The sequence below is a fragment of the Macaca thibetana genome, chromosome 8 (genome assembly GCF_024542745.1).
Source record: "Macaca thibetana thibetana isolate TM-01 chromosome 8, ASM2454274v1, whole genome shotgun sequence".
In the NCBI taxonomy this organism is placed as follows: Eukaryota; Metazoa; Chordata; class Mammalia; order Primates; family Cercopithecidae; genus Macaca; species Macaca thibetana.
Genome location: NC_065585.1, coordinates 115220835 through 115239714, shown reverse-complemented (window position 1 = coordinate 115239714; position 18880 = coordinate 115220835). Strand labels below are relative to the sequence as shown.

The 18880-nt window shown below is 44.2% G+C and overlaps 1 protein-coding gene and 1 pseudogene across 1 annotated transcript in view; one reads left to right on the top strand and one right to left on the bottom strand.

The window, feature by feature from the left end:
* CCDC25 (coiled-coil domain containing 25) overlaps positions 1-18880 on the bottom strand; it is a 614024-nt gene that overhangs the window by 568997 nt on the left and 26147 nt on the right. The window lies entirely within an intron of this gene.
* Positions 1781-2529, top strand: LOC126961813 (60S ribosomal protein L5-like; annotated as a pseudogene).

Genomic DNA, 18880 nt, shown 5'->3' with positions numbered 1-18880 from the left:
TCACCCTCAAATGCCTCGAATACCTCACATGTGGTCACCCAGTGCAAAAGCCATAGTACCTCAGAGCAAGTCTCTCTGGCTGTGTATCCTCCTCTCCAGTCTTGGATATTTTGAGAGAGAGAGGAAGACGGTGTTCTGGGTGGTGAGTGGAAAGAATGCCCTTCCAGGACAGACTTGGGTTTGAATGACCTCTGGACCAGACACCGGCTCAGAGACTTTGGATGAGTTTCCCAGCCTCTTACTGCCTCATCTGAAAAGTGGAAGTAATTAAACACACCTAGCCTTTCATGCATGGTTGTTGAGAACACCGAGTCCAATACCGGATTTGAAGTTTCTCTGGAAATTCTGAAGCCCTATTCAGATGTAAGTCTGGACGAAATGCCTAACAAAAAGTATTTGCTAAATGATTGAATGATTGACTCATTGAATGGGTGGAATGGGGGGAATGTTAGGTATAATTATTATCAATGTGTGACAATGATAAAATGACAACCAGGTTTTTTTTTTTCAAGTTGATGGGTCACCCCTCAAGAGGTGAAGTCTATTCCTCTAGTCTTGAATATAGGCTGGACTTAGGGACACATTTCTACGGAAGACAACAGAAAACAGCACAAGTGACACTGTGTGTGTTCCAAGGCTAGACTATGAAAGCTACTTTAGCCTGGCTCTCTCTTGGGACACTTGCTCTTCAATCCTTGCTGCATGTTGTGAAGAAACCCAGGCAACAGTGGAGAGGCTGAGCATATGCGTTCTAGTCCTCAGTCCCAGTGGAGGTCCTAGCAAACAGACAGCATCAACAGACAGCCTTTGCGATGACTGCAGCTCCCATCAATGTCTTATTGCAACCTCACAAGAGATCCCCAGTGAGAACCACCTCCTGAGCCCAGTCAACAATAAACGATTGTTTTGTGTTTAAAAAAAAAAAAAAAAAAAAAAGTCAATGGGAATGTGTTCTGAAAGCAAGATGCATCTCTTGGAGCAAACTGCCTTCCAAGGATACAAGAAGGGCCACGCTAGGTATGACTCCCTGCCTCTGCAGCTGGAAATGTACAGCCCTGACAGCAGCCTCTGGGGTGCGCCACCCAAAGCACTCCATTTTCTCTAATAGCCAATTATAACTCTCATCTCCGCAAGTATCTTAATCTTTGAAATTACTTTTGCAGGCACTACCACCTCTTGGGATAATGGTTCCATAAGCTTCTTCCCTATGAAACTCCTCCAGCATTTGAAAAATAAATACATGTACACTTTATCCACTGCTCTTACCATTTTAGAGATTATGATCACGTTCAGTCTTCATCTTCCCCCTCCCAGAATGAGTCGTCTGGTGTTTTCGTCACAACCCCTAATGGCATGCCAGTGTGGCACCTAAAACATTCAAGACCTGGGGAGTCAGTGTCAACTTCCAATGAAACAGAGTTGAACTAAATAGCTTATTTGTTAACAGGTGTATAGTTTTAATAGGCTTTGAAAACAGCATGTGGGTTTTAATTTGTGTTAATGAATGCAGTCCCTACTGAAGTACTTGAAAATAAATGCACAATGATCTGAATTCAATGTTAAGATTCTTGCCCTTTCTGCCCCCTAGCGCTGCTGGGCCTGCAGGTCTCTGTTGAGTCACGGATGTGGGTCTCTGTTCCGCAGGATAGGGTTTGTTAAAGTTATTAAGAATAAGGCCTACTTTAAGAGGTAGCAAGTGAAATTTAGAAGATGCCGAGAGGGTAAAACTGATTACTATGCTCAGAAATGTTTGGTGATACAGGATAAAAATAAATATAACACACCCAAATACAGGATGATCGTTCATGTAACAAGCAGAGATATCATTTATCAGATTGCTTATGCCCGTATAGAGGGGGATATGATAGTCTGTGTGGCATACGCACACGAGCTGCCAAATATGATGTGAAGGCTGGCCTAACAAATTACGCTGCAGTGTATTGTACTGGCCTGCTGCTGGCCCGCAGGCTTCTCAATAGGTTTGGCATGGACAAGATCTATGAAGGCCAAGTGGAGGTGACTGGTGATAAATACAATGTGGAAAGCATTGATGGTCAGCCAAGTGCCTTTACCTGCTATTTGGAGGCAGGCCTTGCCAGAACTATTACTGGCAATAAAGTTTTTGGCACCCTGAAGGGAGCTGTGGATGGAAGCTTGTCTATCTCTCACTGTACCAAACGATTCCCTGGTTATGATTCTGAAAGCAAGGAATTTAAACACCGGAAGCACATCCTGGGCCAAAATGTTGCAGATTACATGCGCTACTTAATGGAACAAGATGAAGATGCTTACAAGAAACAGTTCTCTCAATACATAAAGAACAGTGTAACTCCAGACATGATGGAGGAGATGTATAAGAAAGCTCACACTGCTATACGAGAGAATCCAGTCTATGAAAAGAAGTCCAAGAAAGAAGTTAAAAAGAAGAGGTGGAACCGTCCCAAAATGTCCCTTGCTCAGAAGAAAGATCAGGTAGCTCAAAAGAAGGTAAGCTTCCTCAGAGCTTAGGAGCAGGCTGCTGAGAGCTAAACCAAACAATCTTCTATGAGGATTTTTCAGATAAAGACAATAAACTTACGGGCAGCAACTAAAAAAGATTCTTATGTATGGTTTTTATTACATGTTAAAAGCTATAATTTTTCCTTGGGAATAAAGCTCCACAATCCTAGTTAAAAAAAAAAAAAAAAAAAAAAAGCCAAGAAAATGTTTGCATGCCTCATGCCACCCTGCTCAAAACCCTCCAGACTCAGTGCTTCTTGCCGCAGAATAGCATCCACGCAGCTCAAATTGATGAGCAGCCATCATTGGTCTTCCAACCTGATGCCTCTCTCCCCAGCAAAGCATCAGCAATGGTGGATCTGATTTACTCACTGACTCCCACACCTGTATTGCCTCCCTCTGTTGTGCTTGTCTGCCAATCCTGCCTCCCATAGCGGGAGTGCCTATCTATCTACACCCAACGTTCCCAATTCCCCGTTGTTTCTTTTTTTAAGCTCTAACGCTTTATAAAGATTGCTTTATGCCTTTTCTTCTTAGAGGTCTTGCAAAGAACGAAGAGGGAATTTACATATTTTTAATTAAATAAAACGTATTTTATTTTGCGATTACCATATGGGTCCACTGGGATCCTTTTTATCTAATGGCAATGTGTATAAGAGACATTACAGGATCTAGGTGACATTATTTTTCTTATATCTTGAGATACTTTACTATTTTATTATCCTGGGAATTATTGTTATTCAATTATTATTATCCTGACAATTCCATCATTCTTCCATCTAAAAATTATTTTCACCATTTTTGCCATCGTTGGGAACAACTGATAAGTAACCCAACTGTTAAGTAACAATTGCTCCCAACCATGCCAAAAATGATGAAAATAATTTTTCTTTTTTTTTTTTTTTTTTTTTGAGACGGAGTCTTGCTCTGTTATCCAGGCTGGAGTGCATCGGCATGATTTCGGCTCACTGCAACCTCCGCCTCCCGGGTTCAAGGAATTTTTCCTGCCTGAGTCTCCCAGGTAGCTGGGACTACAGGCATGTGCCACCATGCCCTTCTAATTTTTTGTATTTTCTGTATTTTTTTTTTTTTTTTTTTTACTAGAGAAGGGGTTTCACCATATTAGCCAAGATGGTCTCGATCTCCCGACCTCGTGATCCACCCACCTTGGCCTCCCAAAGTGCTGGGATTACAGGCGTGAGCCACCACGCTCGGCCTGAAAAAAATTTTTAAATGGAAGAATGATGGAATTGCCTAGAAGGATGGTGTAATACTGAAGCAAATCATCATCCTTCCTTTTTTTAAAAAAAAATTAAATTGTTTTTTAAACTTTTTGTGAGTATCTACTAAGTGTATATATTTAGGCGGCACATGAGATGTTTTGATACAAGCATGCAATGCAAAATAAGCACGTCATGAAGAACGGGGCATCCATCCACTCAAGCATTTATCCTTTGAGTTACAAATAATCCAATGACATTCTTTATTTTAAAATATACAATGAAATTATTATTGACTATAGTCACCCTACTATGCTATCAAATAATAGGCCTTATTCATTCTTTCTAACTTTTTTGTGCCGATGAACCATCCCCACCTCCCTCCCAATTACCCTTCCCAGCCTCTGGTAAACATCTTTCTGCTCTCTATGTCCATGAGTTCAATTGATTTGATTTTTAGGTCCTAGAGAGAAGTAAGAACATTCGATGTCTTTCTGTGCCTGGCTTATTTCACTTAACATAATGATCTCCAGTTCCATCCATGTTGTTGCAAATGACTGGCTCTCATGCTTTTGGTGGCTGAATAGTACTCCATTGTGCACGCATATCACATTTTCTTTATGCATTCATCAGTCGATGGACACAGGTTGCTTCCAAATCTTAGCTATCTTAAATGGTACTGCAACAGACATGGAGTGAGGACACGTCTTTGATATACTGAGTTCCTGTATTTTGGGTTTATACCCAGCAGTGGGATTGCTGGATCATCTGGTAACTCAATTTTTAGTTTTTTTGAGGAATCTCCCAACTGTTCCTTTCATTTTCTTATTACCCAAAGAATGACACACCGTCTCTCAGGAAGGTACAAAGGAAGACAGGAGACACCATCTTTGTAGGCTGCTTTTTGCCTTCATTGAACACACTTGACAAATCAGAATTTTTCATTTTCCACCCATAAAGGTAAAGAAAATAAGATGGACAGAAAAAGGCATTCCATATTATTAGATGAACCAGAAAATGAAGCGAAAAGAGACAGAGAGTGGCACTGTCGACATGAATAATGATGGTAAAATATATCCTTAAAGTGAAATCTCAGGCTCTCAGGCCTCAGATGACACCATCCTAAGTGAGTGTCCTCAAACGTAAGAATCAATGCGTGAACCACGTCTTAAGAATCAATGCGTGAACCACAAAAAGGAAATGTAACATTTTTGCCCTGCTAATCAACAGAAAGGACTTCATCATGCAATAATTTGTGACAAGAACCTGGAACATCTCCTTTTGTTAAAAGGACATGTGGCCCGGGCGCAGTGGCTCACGCCTATTATCCCAGCACTTTGAGAGGCCAAAGCGGGTGGATCACCTGATGGCAGGAGTTCAAGACCAGCCTGACCAACATGGTGAAACTATCTCTACTAAAAATTAAAAAAAAAAAAAAAATTAGCTGGACATTGTGGCACACATCTGTAATCCCAGCTACCTGGGAGGCTGAGGCAGGAGAATCACTTGAACCCAGGAGGCAGAGGTTGCAGTGAGCTGAGATTGCACCATTGCACTCCAGCCTGGGCAACAAGAGCGAAACTCCGTCTCAAAAAACAAAGGACACGTTACTGCAGTGTTTCATTTTTAATTGTTTGTGGCTCAAAATTTATTTGATGCAAAGAGGTCTGCTATGTTTGCATTCTCATTAAAATTTTTAGTAAAGTTGTTTTTTACTGTACATTTATTCTCACTTCTGTAAAGTATTCACAGGATGACTTACGATATGAAAGTAAATTAATAATCCATTGGACGTGGATGGTAAATCGTGATGACCATTTGTCCTGGCGTCCTGAGAACTGAGGTCCAGGCAGGGTCCTGTCTACCTTCTAAAACTTTCTCTTGCTGTTCCAGTCCACCCAGAACATTCTCTTCCCTGAATTATTATTCCAAGAACTTCCACCAAAACAGTTTGGATGTTAATGGAGGTTAGTACTTGCTTGGTTTCTTACCTAACCCGAATCATAAAGCTCTTTGAGGCAAAGACATTCATCCAACAAACATTCAAGTGCTGACGGGGACTGTGGCTGGCCATGGGAACACAATAGTAGGCAAATTAGACCTCATCCCTGCCCTCATGGCATTTACCCAGGACCTCGGCTGTGCCAGTGCCAGAACTAGATCAAAGGAGAGTGCAGTGGAAAAGCTTTAGTGTAGACAGACCTGGGTTTGAATTCCGCCATCACCACTTCCCATCTGGGGGACCTTGGGAAAACGTCTTCACCTCTCTGAACTATGTTCTCTTTTATCTGAGAAGTCAAGATCCTATTTCCTTTCTTGAAAAGATGAGTATTAATTTGCTAGGATTGCCGTAGCACAATGCTACAGACTGGGTGGCTTAAACAACTGATATTTATTTTCTCACCATTCAGGAGGCAGGAGGTCCAAGATCAAGGTGGCACCAGGTTTGGTTGTTCCTACGGTCTCTCTCTTGGACTTGCAGACAACCACCTTCTTGCTGTGTCCTCATGGCCTGCCCTCTGTGTGTGTGTCTCTTTCTCTTCGTGTTTTATGCCACCAGTCATCATGGACTAGGGTGCACCTACATGACTGTTTGGTTTTTTTTTTTTACCTTAATTGCCTCTTCAAAGGCCCTGACTCCAAACACAGTCACACTAGGGGTTAGGGCTTCAGCATGTGAATTTAAGGTAGACACAATTCAGTCCACAACAGAGTGTTATCAAGATTAAAACATATACTTTGTTGTTGTTGTTGTTGTTGTTGTTTTTAAGAGACAGTCTCACTCTGTTGCCTAGACTGGAGTACAATAGTGCAATCATATCTCACTGCAGCCTCAACCTCCTGGGCTCAAGCAATCCTCCCACCTCAGCCTCTCAAGTAGCTTAGAGACTACAGGCACACATCACCACACTTGACTACTTTTCTCATTTTTTGTAGAGACAGGGGTCTCACTTTGTTGCCCAGGCTGGTTTCAAACTCCTGGCCTCAAGTGATTCTCCCACCTCAACTTCCCAAAGTGCTGGGATTATAGGCATGAGCCACAGCATCCTGCCAGAGCATATGCCTTATGTATATATCTGGTATTCCTCAGATGCGCAATATAAAAGTTATCTAATTGTCAGTTAAGGTATCTTGACACCCAAGTCAATATCCTTTTGGCAGAACTCTTTAAACAAGTTGATATGGTTTGGCTGTGTCCCCACCCAAATCTCATCTTGAATTGTAGCTCCCATAATTCCCACGTGTTGTGGGAGAGAACCAGTGGGAGGTAATTGAATCATAAGGGCGGGTCTTTCTCATGTTGTTCTCATGATAATGAGTAAGTCTGAGGGTTTTATAAAGGGGAGTTCCCCTGCACACACTCTCTTACCTGCGCCATGTAAGACGAGACTTTGCTCCTCATTCACCTTCAGCCGTGGTTGTGAGGCCTCCCTGGCCATGTGGAACTGTGAGTTCATTAAACCTCTTTCTGTTATAAATTAGTCAGTGGGTAATTTATAAATTACCCAGTCAGTGCTTAATAAATGATGTATCCTTGGACATGCCTAGTACAGTGGTGAGCATGTAGTAAGTAATCAGGGCACATTCGGTGATTGACTCTATCAGGGAACTGGGTTGTTTTTACACACAGGCTGTAAGGAATAGGAGAGAAAGTACCACATCTGAGGTCTGAAGAACTGAATTCAAGTGTAGATTCTGCTCCTTCGCAGCACGTGAGCTTGAGATGTTACTTCATCTAAAACCCATTTCCTCACTTGTCAGATGAGAATAATAGCACCTCTTCTGCACAGTTGCTTTGAAGCCTAAGTGAGATAATGTCTGTGAAATCATCTCTCCTGGCACATAGTAGGAGATCAGTACATATTAGCTGAGTTTATCAGGGTTTATCTGACTGTGCATCTCTAGGGAGGTAAATAACACTGTCATGCCCCCACCAGCATTTTCATACAGGTAAAACTGGGTTCAAATGAACACAGAGATAAGTGTGACATGGAAACATGCAACGGATATGTCCCAGGAAGACAACATAGGAAAGGATTAGAATAAGCACGCTGGTCCCAATCTTGAAGTCCTGGGGTGTTCAGCCTTCCAGATTTTTCCACCACCCAAGGGACTCCCCTTCCACCTGCCCTCTGCCCCCCACTCCCCCCTCCACACACACAAACATCGGCAGGAATATCTGTTTTATGGGGCCCTTTCCTTACCCCACTCTCCTCTTTCGCCAGTGGGATAAAGGGTGAGGGGTAAGAGATTCTCCTCTGGCCATTCAGATTCTCTCTTTTGGGTTGATTGGAGATTTGGGGCAAAGAAAGTGCAAGGTAATTCCAGAAAACACTGTGCCAGCAAACAGTGTTCAAAAACTAATGGGGTCAGGCCGGAGCACAGAAGCCATGGGCCAAATTTGGGGCAATTTGAACATCAGAAAAGAATCACACAGTAAGTGTTTGTGGTACCTTGATTATTTTTTTTAAGATCTATACATCCACAGTGCTCCTAAAGAGAAAGAATGAGAGAAGCAAAATGGGGAAAAGCTCTTCTTTATAAGAAAACCATGAATAAATGAGGACGGAGCCATAGAAAATTATCATTGTGCAATCCCCAACATAATCACTGATTCCAGCAAGAATCATCAAAAAATATATTGGATAAAGAGTTATAGAGAAACAGAATAATCACCCAGTCTCAAGGTTATCACCTCACAGATTCCTTGTTGACTAGAAAGGCAAAATTATCATTACAATGGAAGACTGTTCAGTTACTATATCGACTAATTAATCAAATTTAGTTTCCTCCTAATGAATCTAATCATGAAGAAACACCAGACAAATCCAGAATGGGGACATTCCAAAAGACAACTGGCCAGAACACTCCAAAAAATCAATGTCAAGAAACAGAAGAAGTGCTACTGCGCTCCAGCCTGGGCACCACAGCAAGCGAGACTCTGCCTCTAAATTAAAAAAAAATAAAAAGACCAAAAAATGTAATATATAAGCTTAACTGGATTCTTTTCCTTTTTTTTTTTTTTTTTTTTTTTTTTATTTCTTTCTTGAGTCAGAGTCTCACTCTGTCATCCAGGCTGGAATGCAGTGGCGCAATCTCAGCTCACTGCAACCTCCGCCTTCCGGGTTCAAGCCATTCTCCTGCCTCAGCCTCAGCCTCCCTAGTAGCTGGGACTACAGAATCGCTTGAACCCAGGAGGCGGAGGTTGCAGTGAGCTGAGATTGTTTTCATTTTTATAGTTTTTTGTATAGTCTGAAATTTTTACACTGAGCATGTATTGCTCATATAATCAGAAAAATAAAAATTAAAACTCTCTTTTGTGGGGAAAATACCATTTCCTATTCCGTAAGTAAACTTTCCAGCTCGGGAAATTATTGGGACAATTGTTTTGTGGTAGAATGTTTATTCATTCAGCAAATAGTTCAGTATAAAATATTGTATTGCTTGCAAAGACTCTAGATATGTAAGGTCCTCTCATCTAACCTTAAAATTTTTCTCCCTACTTTACCGTATATATAAGAACATAAAATAAAATCTTGACCAGGCACAGTGGCTCACACCTGTAATCCCAGCACTTTGGGAGGCCAAGGCAGGTGGATCACCTGTGTCAGGAGTTTGAGACCAGCCTGACCAACATAGTGAAATCCCATCTCTACTAAATACAAAAAAGTAGCCAGGAGGTCGGGCGCGGTGGCTCACACCTGTAATCCCAGCACTTTGGGAGGCTGAGGCGGGTGGATAACGAGGTCAGGAGATCGAGACCATCCTGGCTAACACGGTGAAACCCTGTCTCTACTAAAAATGTAAAAAATTAGCCGGGCGTGGCGGCGGGCGCCTGTAGTCCCAGCTACTTGGGAGGCTGAGGCAGGAGAATGGCGTGAACCCGGGAGGTGGAGCTTGCAGTGAGCTGAGATAGCGCCACTGCACTCCAGCCTGTGTGACAGAGCGACACTCCGTCTCAAAAAAAAAAAAAGTAGCCAGGCATAGTGGAGCATGCCTGTAATCCCAGCTACTTGGGAGGCTGAGGCAGGAGAATCACTTGAACCCAGGAGGTGGAGGTTGCAGTGAGCTAAGATTGTGCCATTGTACTCCAGCCTGGGCAACAAGAGTGAAACTCTGAGAAGAAAGAAAGAGAGAAAGAGGAAAGAAGGAAGGAAGGGAGGGAGGGAGGGAGGGAGGAAGGGAGGAAGGAAAGAAGGGAGGAAGGGAGGAAAGGAGGGAGGGAGGGATGAAAAGGAGGAAAAATCACTACATCAACGCTTGCTTTCTTGTCTCCCACCAATCCACGTCTGTATTTATTTTACGCAGCACGATCATCTGACCTTCCTTTTACTACCTTCTTCTGAGTCTGTTGTTCATTAACACCTTCCAGAACCTATTCACATTTGGGACATGTACTGCTTTGTGTAGGTACCAAATGCAGTTTTTAAGCTTCGAGGGCTCCGGTGCGTTTCAGCTGGGATTCGGTCTCATTCTTGTTTGTGCCCAGCCCCTAGCGTGGTGCCTGGCACTAATAGGCCCTCCATGCATGTGTGTCAAATGAATGAACACCAATATGTACAGTTAGCTTAGGGGGAGGGGTGGCTTGGTCTTGTTTAGAGTATGCACATGCACAGAGCTATGGAATGCAAATAAGAACATTTCCACCCAAACCCTGAGCCCTGACTCAGGGCCCTCTGGTGCCTTTTGTCTCCAAGCAGCAGGGAATTCAAGCAGAAAATTCACTATTAATGGTTCAATAAAACATTCAGGTCCTGGATGTGGCCCCAGGGAAAGCCTGCAGCAGCATGAAATACAGATGTGTTTTCCCAGGAGGGCGCCCCATGCTCATTTAGCCTTATCTGTCAGGAGGATAGGAGCCTGGACTCCTGGAGCCAGGCCTGGGTACCTCCTCAACACTGGGGCACAAGCCACAGGGAAAGGCGCAGCAAAGTTTCAGCAGGTGCCCGTCAGTCACTCTGAAAAAGTTCCTCTCCTGGGGATTTGCAGCACTCAGTTTGTTACACACGACACCAGAGGTTAATCACATACCTTATCCTCGGTGAAACAATTATATTATCTTAACTGACCATGTGGCTTCACGTTTTTTTAGGCGCTGTGTTCATGTGTTTCAGCGAGATACATTTGGCAAATAATTCTAACAGCGCCAGCTCACGTGGATGTTTGGTAAACGCTCTTTGATTGTAATGATGGCAGACAGAGCTGGAACTACCAGCTGTGTGTACGTGTGTGCACGTGTGGGTGTGTGTGTTTCTGTGTCTTCATGTAGCCAGCAGAAGCCTAGGCAGGGTGGGGAAAGCCATGGTGGAGGGAGAAGGTTACAACAAGGTGTTCTGGCAATGTCTTTTAATTAATATCGAAAACCTGAACTTAGAAATCTTAGAGACCTATTATTCTATTTTGCAAAGGACTAAAACTATTTTCTTTCTCAAAAAAAAAAAAAAAATCTATCTCGTATCTTCCTTTTCCAGAACCACGAAATAGCTTTGGGAAGATAGTCATCTTGCGTGAACAAAAACACAATTTTGTGAAATGGCATTTCACCAGTTTTACACCAACACTCTTTGATGAGGAGCAGGGGAGAAGCAGAAAGAAGGGACTCTCTTCCATTTAAGCACGGGTTCGGACCATGGCAGGCTGTCACGCCTCTGATGGTGGTAGTGAAGGAAAGATTTGAGATTTGAGATTTCCTTTTCTAGAAACAGGAAACATCTAGGGATTAGGAGATTTTCATGTGACACTATTTGCTGAAAAAATAAAAAGCTTTCAGTGTAGTTGTTGGACCATTTGTATGTCTATTTCTAGCTGGCTTTTGAGGCTGCAGTCATCCATACAGAACCAGCCACATAAAGACAGATGAACGCCTACAGAGGCCCTCCCACTCTCCCAATCAATAAGTATTTAGTGTCGGCCCTTGATGACCACTCCTAAAATACTGCCATAACATCACTCCCCATACACAGAAACATTCAATGTCTTCCCAGTGCCCTACTAATCCCCACTGGGTAAAGTGTAAGCTATTGAGGCCACTTTTCAAGGCCTTTTACAGTCTCACCCTACATGCATTTCCAGCGTCTGCTGCTGCTCCCTTCTACAAAGCCTCCTCTAGGCCAGCTCACCTGGCCTGCTGGCTCTCACCCTTTCCCCATCTCTGCCTGTCCAATCTCGCCCGTCCTTCAAGACCCTGCTCAAATCTCCCCTGTTGGCCAAACCTTTTCCACCATCCCAGCTGGAGGAGATGCATTTCCCTTAAGTAGCCAGGTGTCTTTTGCTAACACTAGAAATGCCATCTGTACCTTTTTTAGTTCTTGCAGCTCACCCTCCAAGCCAGACTGTGAGCTCTTTGAGTGCAGAAATTTTTATTATATGGTATTGAATCCCCTGCCCATTAATACATGCCTTCTGCATATCAACAAGCATTGGGTGCCCAATGCATGCATTTGAAATTGATTGACTTCAATGTGCCTGGCACTGTGCTCAGTTGCATAGAAATAAGAAAGAATGTAAGTTGCTTCCCTCCAGCAGTTTCCAGTTTTTCAAGAGAAGCAAAATATAGTACCAGCAGAGAACAGTACGAGGTGCATTCTGCAATGCAAACTGCAAATCTGGAAATAACAATTGTCCAGACATATCATCCAGAAAAATTATGTAAGCTTATAAAAGGAAAAGGCCACCATTTAATTAGGCATAAGAGTTGGTTGTACTTGAGATGGCCTTGAGCAATAATCATTATATTTTGTATTTGTCTGCTATTTTATAGTTTTCAAAGCTCCTTCATTTACATAACTGAATAAATTATCGCACCACCATTGTTAGGTATTATTATGCCTATTATTTTTCTGTTTTCATAGAGCCAGGGTCTCGCTATGTTGCCCAGGCTGGTTCCAAACTCCTGGCCTCAAGCGATCCTCCCACTTTGGCCTCCCAAACTGCTGGGATTACAGGCGTGAGCCACTGCACCTGGTACCTATGCCCATTTTAAAGAATAAGAATTCAAGGCTGTGGTTGTGCTGTGGCTCATGCCTGTAATCTCAACATTTTGGGAGGCCTAGGCAGGAGGATTGCTGAGGCCAGGAGTCTGAGACCAGCCTCATCAACATAGTGAGACCCCCATCTCTACAAAAAGGCCCTGGTAGCAGGAGTGGTTTGGCTCAAGTCATACAGCAATGTGGGGGCTAAGCCAGGACTCAACCACTGGCATTTGGAGTTCAGGTTCACTACCTTTTACTACTATCTTTCTTTGCCTTTAAATCAGAATTCTGGAACAAGGTATTGAAACAAAATGAAAATACCATTTTAAAAATATTAAGCAGGCTGCTGTGTATAGGATAGATTGAAGAAAGAGAGTGGGGAGAGAGAATGTGCACCCTAGGAACTCTGACAAACGGCGATAGAGATGAATTGATTACATTTGGTAACACCTGAATACAAAGATGAGGGAAGGAGTGAGAAGAAAGATGGCTGAGGTTATAAAACAGAGTGGCTGGGGGACTGTCATCACTGACACTGAAAATGTGGATGGGGGTTTTAGCTAGCAAGGATATCACAACATCCTTGTGAGCATCAAGGTGACATCTGAGTGAGAACATCTCAAAGGTGCTGGAATTATGGTACCCAAATCTAAGGGGAGATCTGGGCTGGAGGGAGCCCCAAGAGGCTCCCACAAAGAGTGGAGTTGTGAGAGCAAATGAGCTAACCTACGAAACCTGTGACTAATTTAACAGGTGACAAGCTGAAGAGGGGGTTGGCTCTCCAACATGGAACATACACCTGTTTCTGAAAAATTATTAAACAAAAGGGTATCAGACCCCCTCCACAGCACTCAAATCAACTGCACTATCCTACAAAGCTTTTCGGGGACTGTGATCAGGCTTCTGAAGTGCCTGGATGCCAGGACACCTGGACACCTGGACGCCTGGATGCCTTCTTATTCTGAGCATGGCATTTTTTAGGTTTCTATGATCTTAACATTCAAGTTTCAGGACAGAGCTTCTAGCCGTATTGATGGGGCTCTGAAGATGTAGCCATGGGACCTGCATGGGATGTTCCCAGGACATTGTGACATGGCAATGATGGGCACATTGTCAGCTTAGTGTCCAGGGATTCCAGCTCCTGGGTTCAGGGCTGAGGGTGGAAAGGATGCCCTGTGCACATTATTCACTCATGTCCTGCGGTGACCTTTAGTTCCCTTTCTGGGATTGTATCTCCATTATGTGATGAGCAGAGTTTCATTATCCCCCTGTTATGGGCTGAACTGTACACCCCTCCCCCAGATTCCTATGCTGAAGTCTTAATCCCAGCCCCTCAGAGGGTGACTGCATTTGGAGGTAGGGCCTTTAAAGAGGTGATTTAGGGTAAAGGAAGCCATTAGGGTGGGCCCTAATCCAATAGGCCTGGTGTTCCTAAAAGAAGAGGAGATGAAGACACAGATACACACAGAGGGGCGGCCACGTGAGGACACAGGGAGAAGACGTCCATCTCCAAGCCAAGAAGCGAGGCCGCAGAAGAAATTAACCTTGCCGACACCTTGATTTCAGATTCCCAGCCTCCAGAAATGTGAGGAAATTCCCTTCTGTTGTTGAAGCCCCCCCTGTCTGTGGCACTGGGTTATAACAGCCCAAGCAGACTAATACACCCGCTAATCCTTCTACTTGCCTGTACTAAAGCCCAGTGGCCACTTCCCTGCCCACACAGAACGTGCAATTTGTCCTCAGTATCTTAACACATCATTCAAAAAATAAGATAAACATCACTTGAACATCACTCTCCTCTCTTGAACTTCTCTTTCACTTCCAGTCTGATCCACAATTAGCACCTTATCATGTACCCCCTAATTCTTGAATAGTCTGAGTCACTATAGCAAATGCTGTTGTGCTGGTCACCATTCATCGATCTAACTTGTCCCCTGGGCCGGCTTCTTGAGGGTGAAGATATCTTTCGTTCTCACATCACCTAGCCCAGCACAAGGCTGGATACTCTGGTAGTAAAACCTGTACTTGCAAAGGCAATCATTGGCTATTTGCATTGAAACTGTATTCACCCAACTCTTCCTTTAAACCTAGCTCTTACTGATTACTAAAATGCAACTTGCCCTCAGTAGTTCAAAAGTCCATCCGTATTTTGATGCAAAGTTGTGAAGAAATGTGTGTGTCCCTCTATTTTTAACATTCATTGTGTTCTGACTTAAAAGTGTTTTACAATGTGAAGAGAGTTTGCCCTCATTGAGTAAGAAGTAGCTTTTCCAGTGGGACCCTGCTAATGTGGTTACTAAGGAGACCAATTGGAGGTAGGCGCCATAATTAATCAGTAAATTCCAAGCAGTCAAATACCTGGCCGGGAGAGGCTCTTTACTCTGAGAGGGGAAAATTGGCAGGTGGGTGGAGGTGTGTTGAGCTCAACATTGGGCCCAGCTGCAGCTGCCTCCTTCCCCTGTACTTCCTCTACTGAGATATTCTGATGACAATTTTAAGAGTTTTCTCGGGAGGCCGAGACGGGCAGATCACGAGGTCAGGAGATCGAGACCATCCTGGCTAACACGGTGAAACCCCGTCTCTACTAAAAAATACAAAAAAAAAAAAAAAAAAAAAAACTAGCCAGGTGAGGTGGCGGGTGCCTGTAGTCCCAGCTACTGGGGAGGCTGAGGCAGGAGAATGGCATAAACCCGGGAGGCGGAGCTTGCAGTGAGCTGAAATCCAGCTACTCACTCCAGCCCGAGCGAGACTCCGTCTCAAAAAAAAAAAAAAAAAGGGTTTTCTCAATCTGCCTCAAAACTTACCTGTCAGTACAGAGTGGATTCTAATATTTGTAGCCTCCCTGGTTGGGCCTCTATTGCAAAGATGCCAAGCTGGTGTGGGCAGGAGTGAACTTCCACCACCTCATAAGCAGAAGAAATAAGAATTTTATTTTATTTTATTTTATTTTATTTTATTTTATTTTAATGAGACAGGGCCTTACTCTGTTACCCAGGCTGGAGTGCAGTGGCTCAATCATGCCTCACTGCAGCCTCAACTTCCCAGGCTCAAGTGATCCTCCCTTCTCAGCCTCCCAAGTAGCTGAAACTACAGGTGCTTACCACCACACCTGGCTAGTTTTTCATATTTTATAGAGACAGGGTCTTGCCGTGTTACCCAGACTGGTCTTGAACTCCATTCTCCCACCTTGCCCTCCTAAAGTGCTGGGATTACAGGCATGAACCACCATGCCCAGCCAAGAATTTTATTAATTCCAAGTTCTTGCACACACACACACACACACATACACACAAAGCAGTAGAAATAAGAACATGTGACCTTTCCTTTCCAACTATTTTAATAAATGTATCCTGCCAATCAGAAAAGCAGGGGGCAGCTGGAGAAGCCCATGGCTCTCAAGGTGCCATGTCTCAGTGGCTCTGTGGCAAGGGGGAGGCCCTGAAGCCATCACAAATGCCACACAGTCTGAACCCTTTCTAGTCTACTTGTGCTTTTCTGAGGGGCAAGGTTCTTCTACTCCCCCACCCAACACTGGTTTTAAACTCCCTCCTGGGTTCATCCTGCCCTTCTCCATCGATCACAGGAGACAGCCTGCCACCACATGCAGCTTCATTCAATCCACCAAGAATATCCAGGTCATTGGGTTCAACTCTTCTATCTGGTAAATGAGGAAAGAAAAGTCCAGAGAAGCTAAGTGACTTTTCACTCTTGCTCTTTCTCTTCCTCAACTGCAAGGGAAGAAAAGCATTTAGCTGCCTGAACATCCTGGGAATGACAAGGTGCTCAAAGGCAGGTGTGTTGTTTAAGGTAATTTTCCACTGGATGTAATAGAAAACCCAACTAAATGGCTTAAACCTTGGGAAGTTAACGTTTCCAATGCCTCCAATGAATGGCTTCTGCATAGCCACCCTCTATTATCCTGGGACTTCGTAGTCTCCACCCAGCCTGGCTCTGGACAGCCTTGCAACTGGCCTTAGCCAACAAATGTAGCAAAAGCAATGGACTGCCAACTCCATGCTTAGGTCTCAAGAGGTTCCATGTGCTTGTGTTTGTTCCCTTGCTTGATTGTATTTGCTTGTGCTTTCACCTCAGGTTTGCCATGAGGCCATGCCAGGCTAATATGCTGAAGGGATGTGAGAGACCCATGAAGGATAAGACACGTGCAAGAGAACCAAGGTCCCCAGCTGACACCCAGCCAACCTTCTGAGTCCAACTGCAGGTGCAGAAGAGAGTCAGGCTGAGACCAGAAGAACTGCCCTGCTGAGCCTAGCCAAAATTCCCAATCTGTAGAATCATGAGTCAAATATGTGGTCTGTTGTTTTAAGCCTCTGGCCTTGATGTGGCTTGTTATGCAGCAACAGGTAACTGAATCCTGACTGACATTTGAAATAAAGGTTTGGGTTTTTTTTTTTTTTTTTAAAAAAAAAGGTTAAAGTTTGGAAGTCCAACATTGATATGGCCACTCCATTAGTCATGAGGGACCCAAAATCCTTCCATCTTTATGTTCCATCATATTTACTCATTGCTTCCATCCTCAAAGTTGTCTCATCTCGTAATCCAAGATAGCTGCTAGAGCTCCAGCCATCACATTTGTGTCCCAGGCAGGATGGAGGGAGGGCAAAGAAGAGAGAGAGGCCTTTAGCGAGTTGACCCCCTTTAAAAGAGCTTTCCTGGAAGCCCCACCCAAGGACCTGAAGCTTAATGCTCATTGGCAACCCTTGACCAATGGGAAATGTAGTCTTTTAGCTCAGTGCATTGATGCCTAGATTAAAATCAAGGGTACCGTTTAGTAAGGAAGAACAGGGGAATGGGGATTGAGTAGGCAGCCACCAATATCTGCCACATCATGTATGAAATCAGGATCCAGGTCTGAGACCCTGAAGTACATCAGGATGCAAAAGTGACCCCGTGTCATTCAGTGAACATGCTAGTTTCCCAAAGGGTCCATAATGTTAGCTGTGACCTGCAGTGTAAGGTTTGGGCAACAGAGATCTAAGTGAAGAATTGTGAGTATGCTGGTCTCCTGAGCCCTTTTGCTGTGAACACAGATGGAAGGACATTTTATTCTCAGAACCTGTTGCTCTTAACCTGAGCAGATGTTTGCTGTCTTTCTACCTATTTTCTTTTTATTGAGATGTAATTCCCAGAACATAAAATGCACCATTTTAAAGCATATAATTTGGTGGGTTTTAGTATTCTTGCTATGTTGTGCAACCATCACCACAATCTAATTCCAGAACATTACCATTACCCCAAAAAGAAACCCTATACCCTTCACAGTCAGGGCAGATGCTTCCCTCAATCCTTCTCCACCCAGTCATGGGTAGACAAGAGAGCTGGACTCACCATATGAGAGTGCTTGAGCTCCTTGGACGACACAGGTTCAAACCCTGGGATTCTAGAGTATTTTAGACCCTCTTTGGAAAACTAAGGACAGGGTCATGGTGCAATTCACCTAAGGTAAGGAAAGGTGGGGTCCCCAAGGATGCTAAACCCTTGAGCCTGTGCCTTCAGCCTGTGAGCTCCCTTCCTGCAGCCCACAACCTCCAGCGGCTGCAGAAGACAAGGAGGCTCTGCAGTAAGGGACAGGGAAGCTTCCAGAGCTTCTGAGCCTCCAGGGCACTCGGTAGTGGCACCCTAAAGTGCAGAAGCTTTAAAAGCTCTCTGTTGTGACACCAGACACTGATACGGGATTTCTAGATCCAGGTGGTACTAATTAGTGTGAAAAGGGGGCTGAGAGGAGAGGGAGGATGCAGCACATTCATTAAGGGCCTCGTGTGTTGCAGATTCAAACAGAATCTCCTTTTTCTACTCACAACCATCCTGGGCAGTGTTAGACTCGTTTTCCAGAAGGAGGACTTGAGGTTCACAAAGAGATGTGCCTTGCTCTGACTGTACAGCCGAATTTCAGACATTTCCATCTGAGCCTTGAGTCTCAGCGCTCTCCATCGCACCATGCTGTGGGCACCTGTGGAAATGCCTCCTGACCTGGCCCAGGGCAGGTAGAGCCACCCCTTGAGTGGCCTAGTTAGGGGCAGTGACATTAGGTGGGGGCTTGGCTTAGCTCAGCCCTTGGCTCCTCCGTGCCGGTGGGAGCCTGGCGTGAGCTCCCCTGCCTTCTGCCTGCCTCCTATTCTTCACTCCTCAGGCAAAAAGGTTGCTCAAGGAGAGTCCAGGATTTGGGGTCTG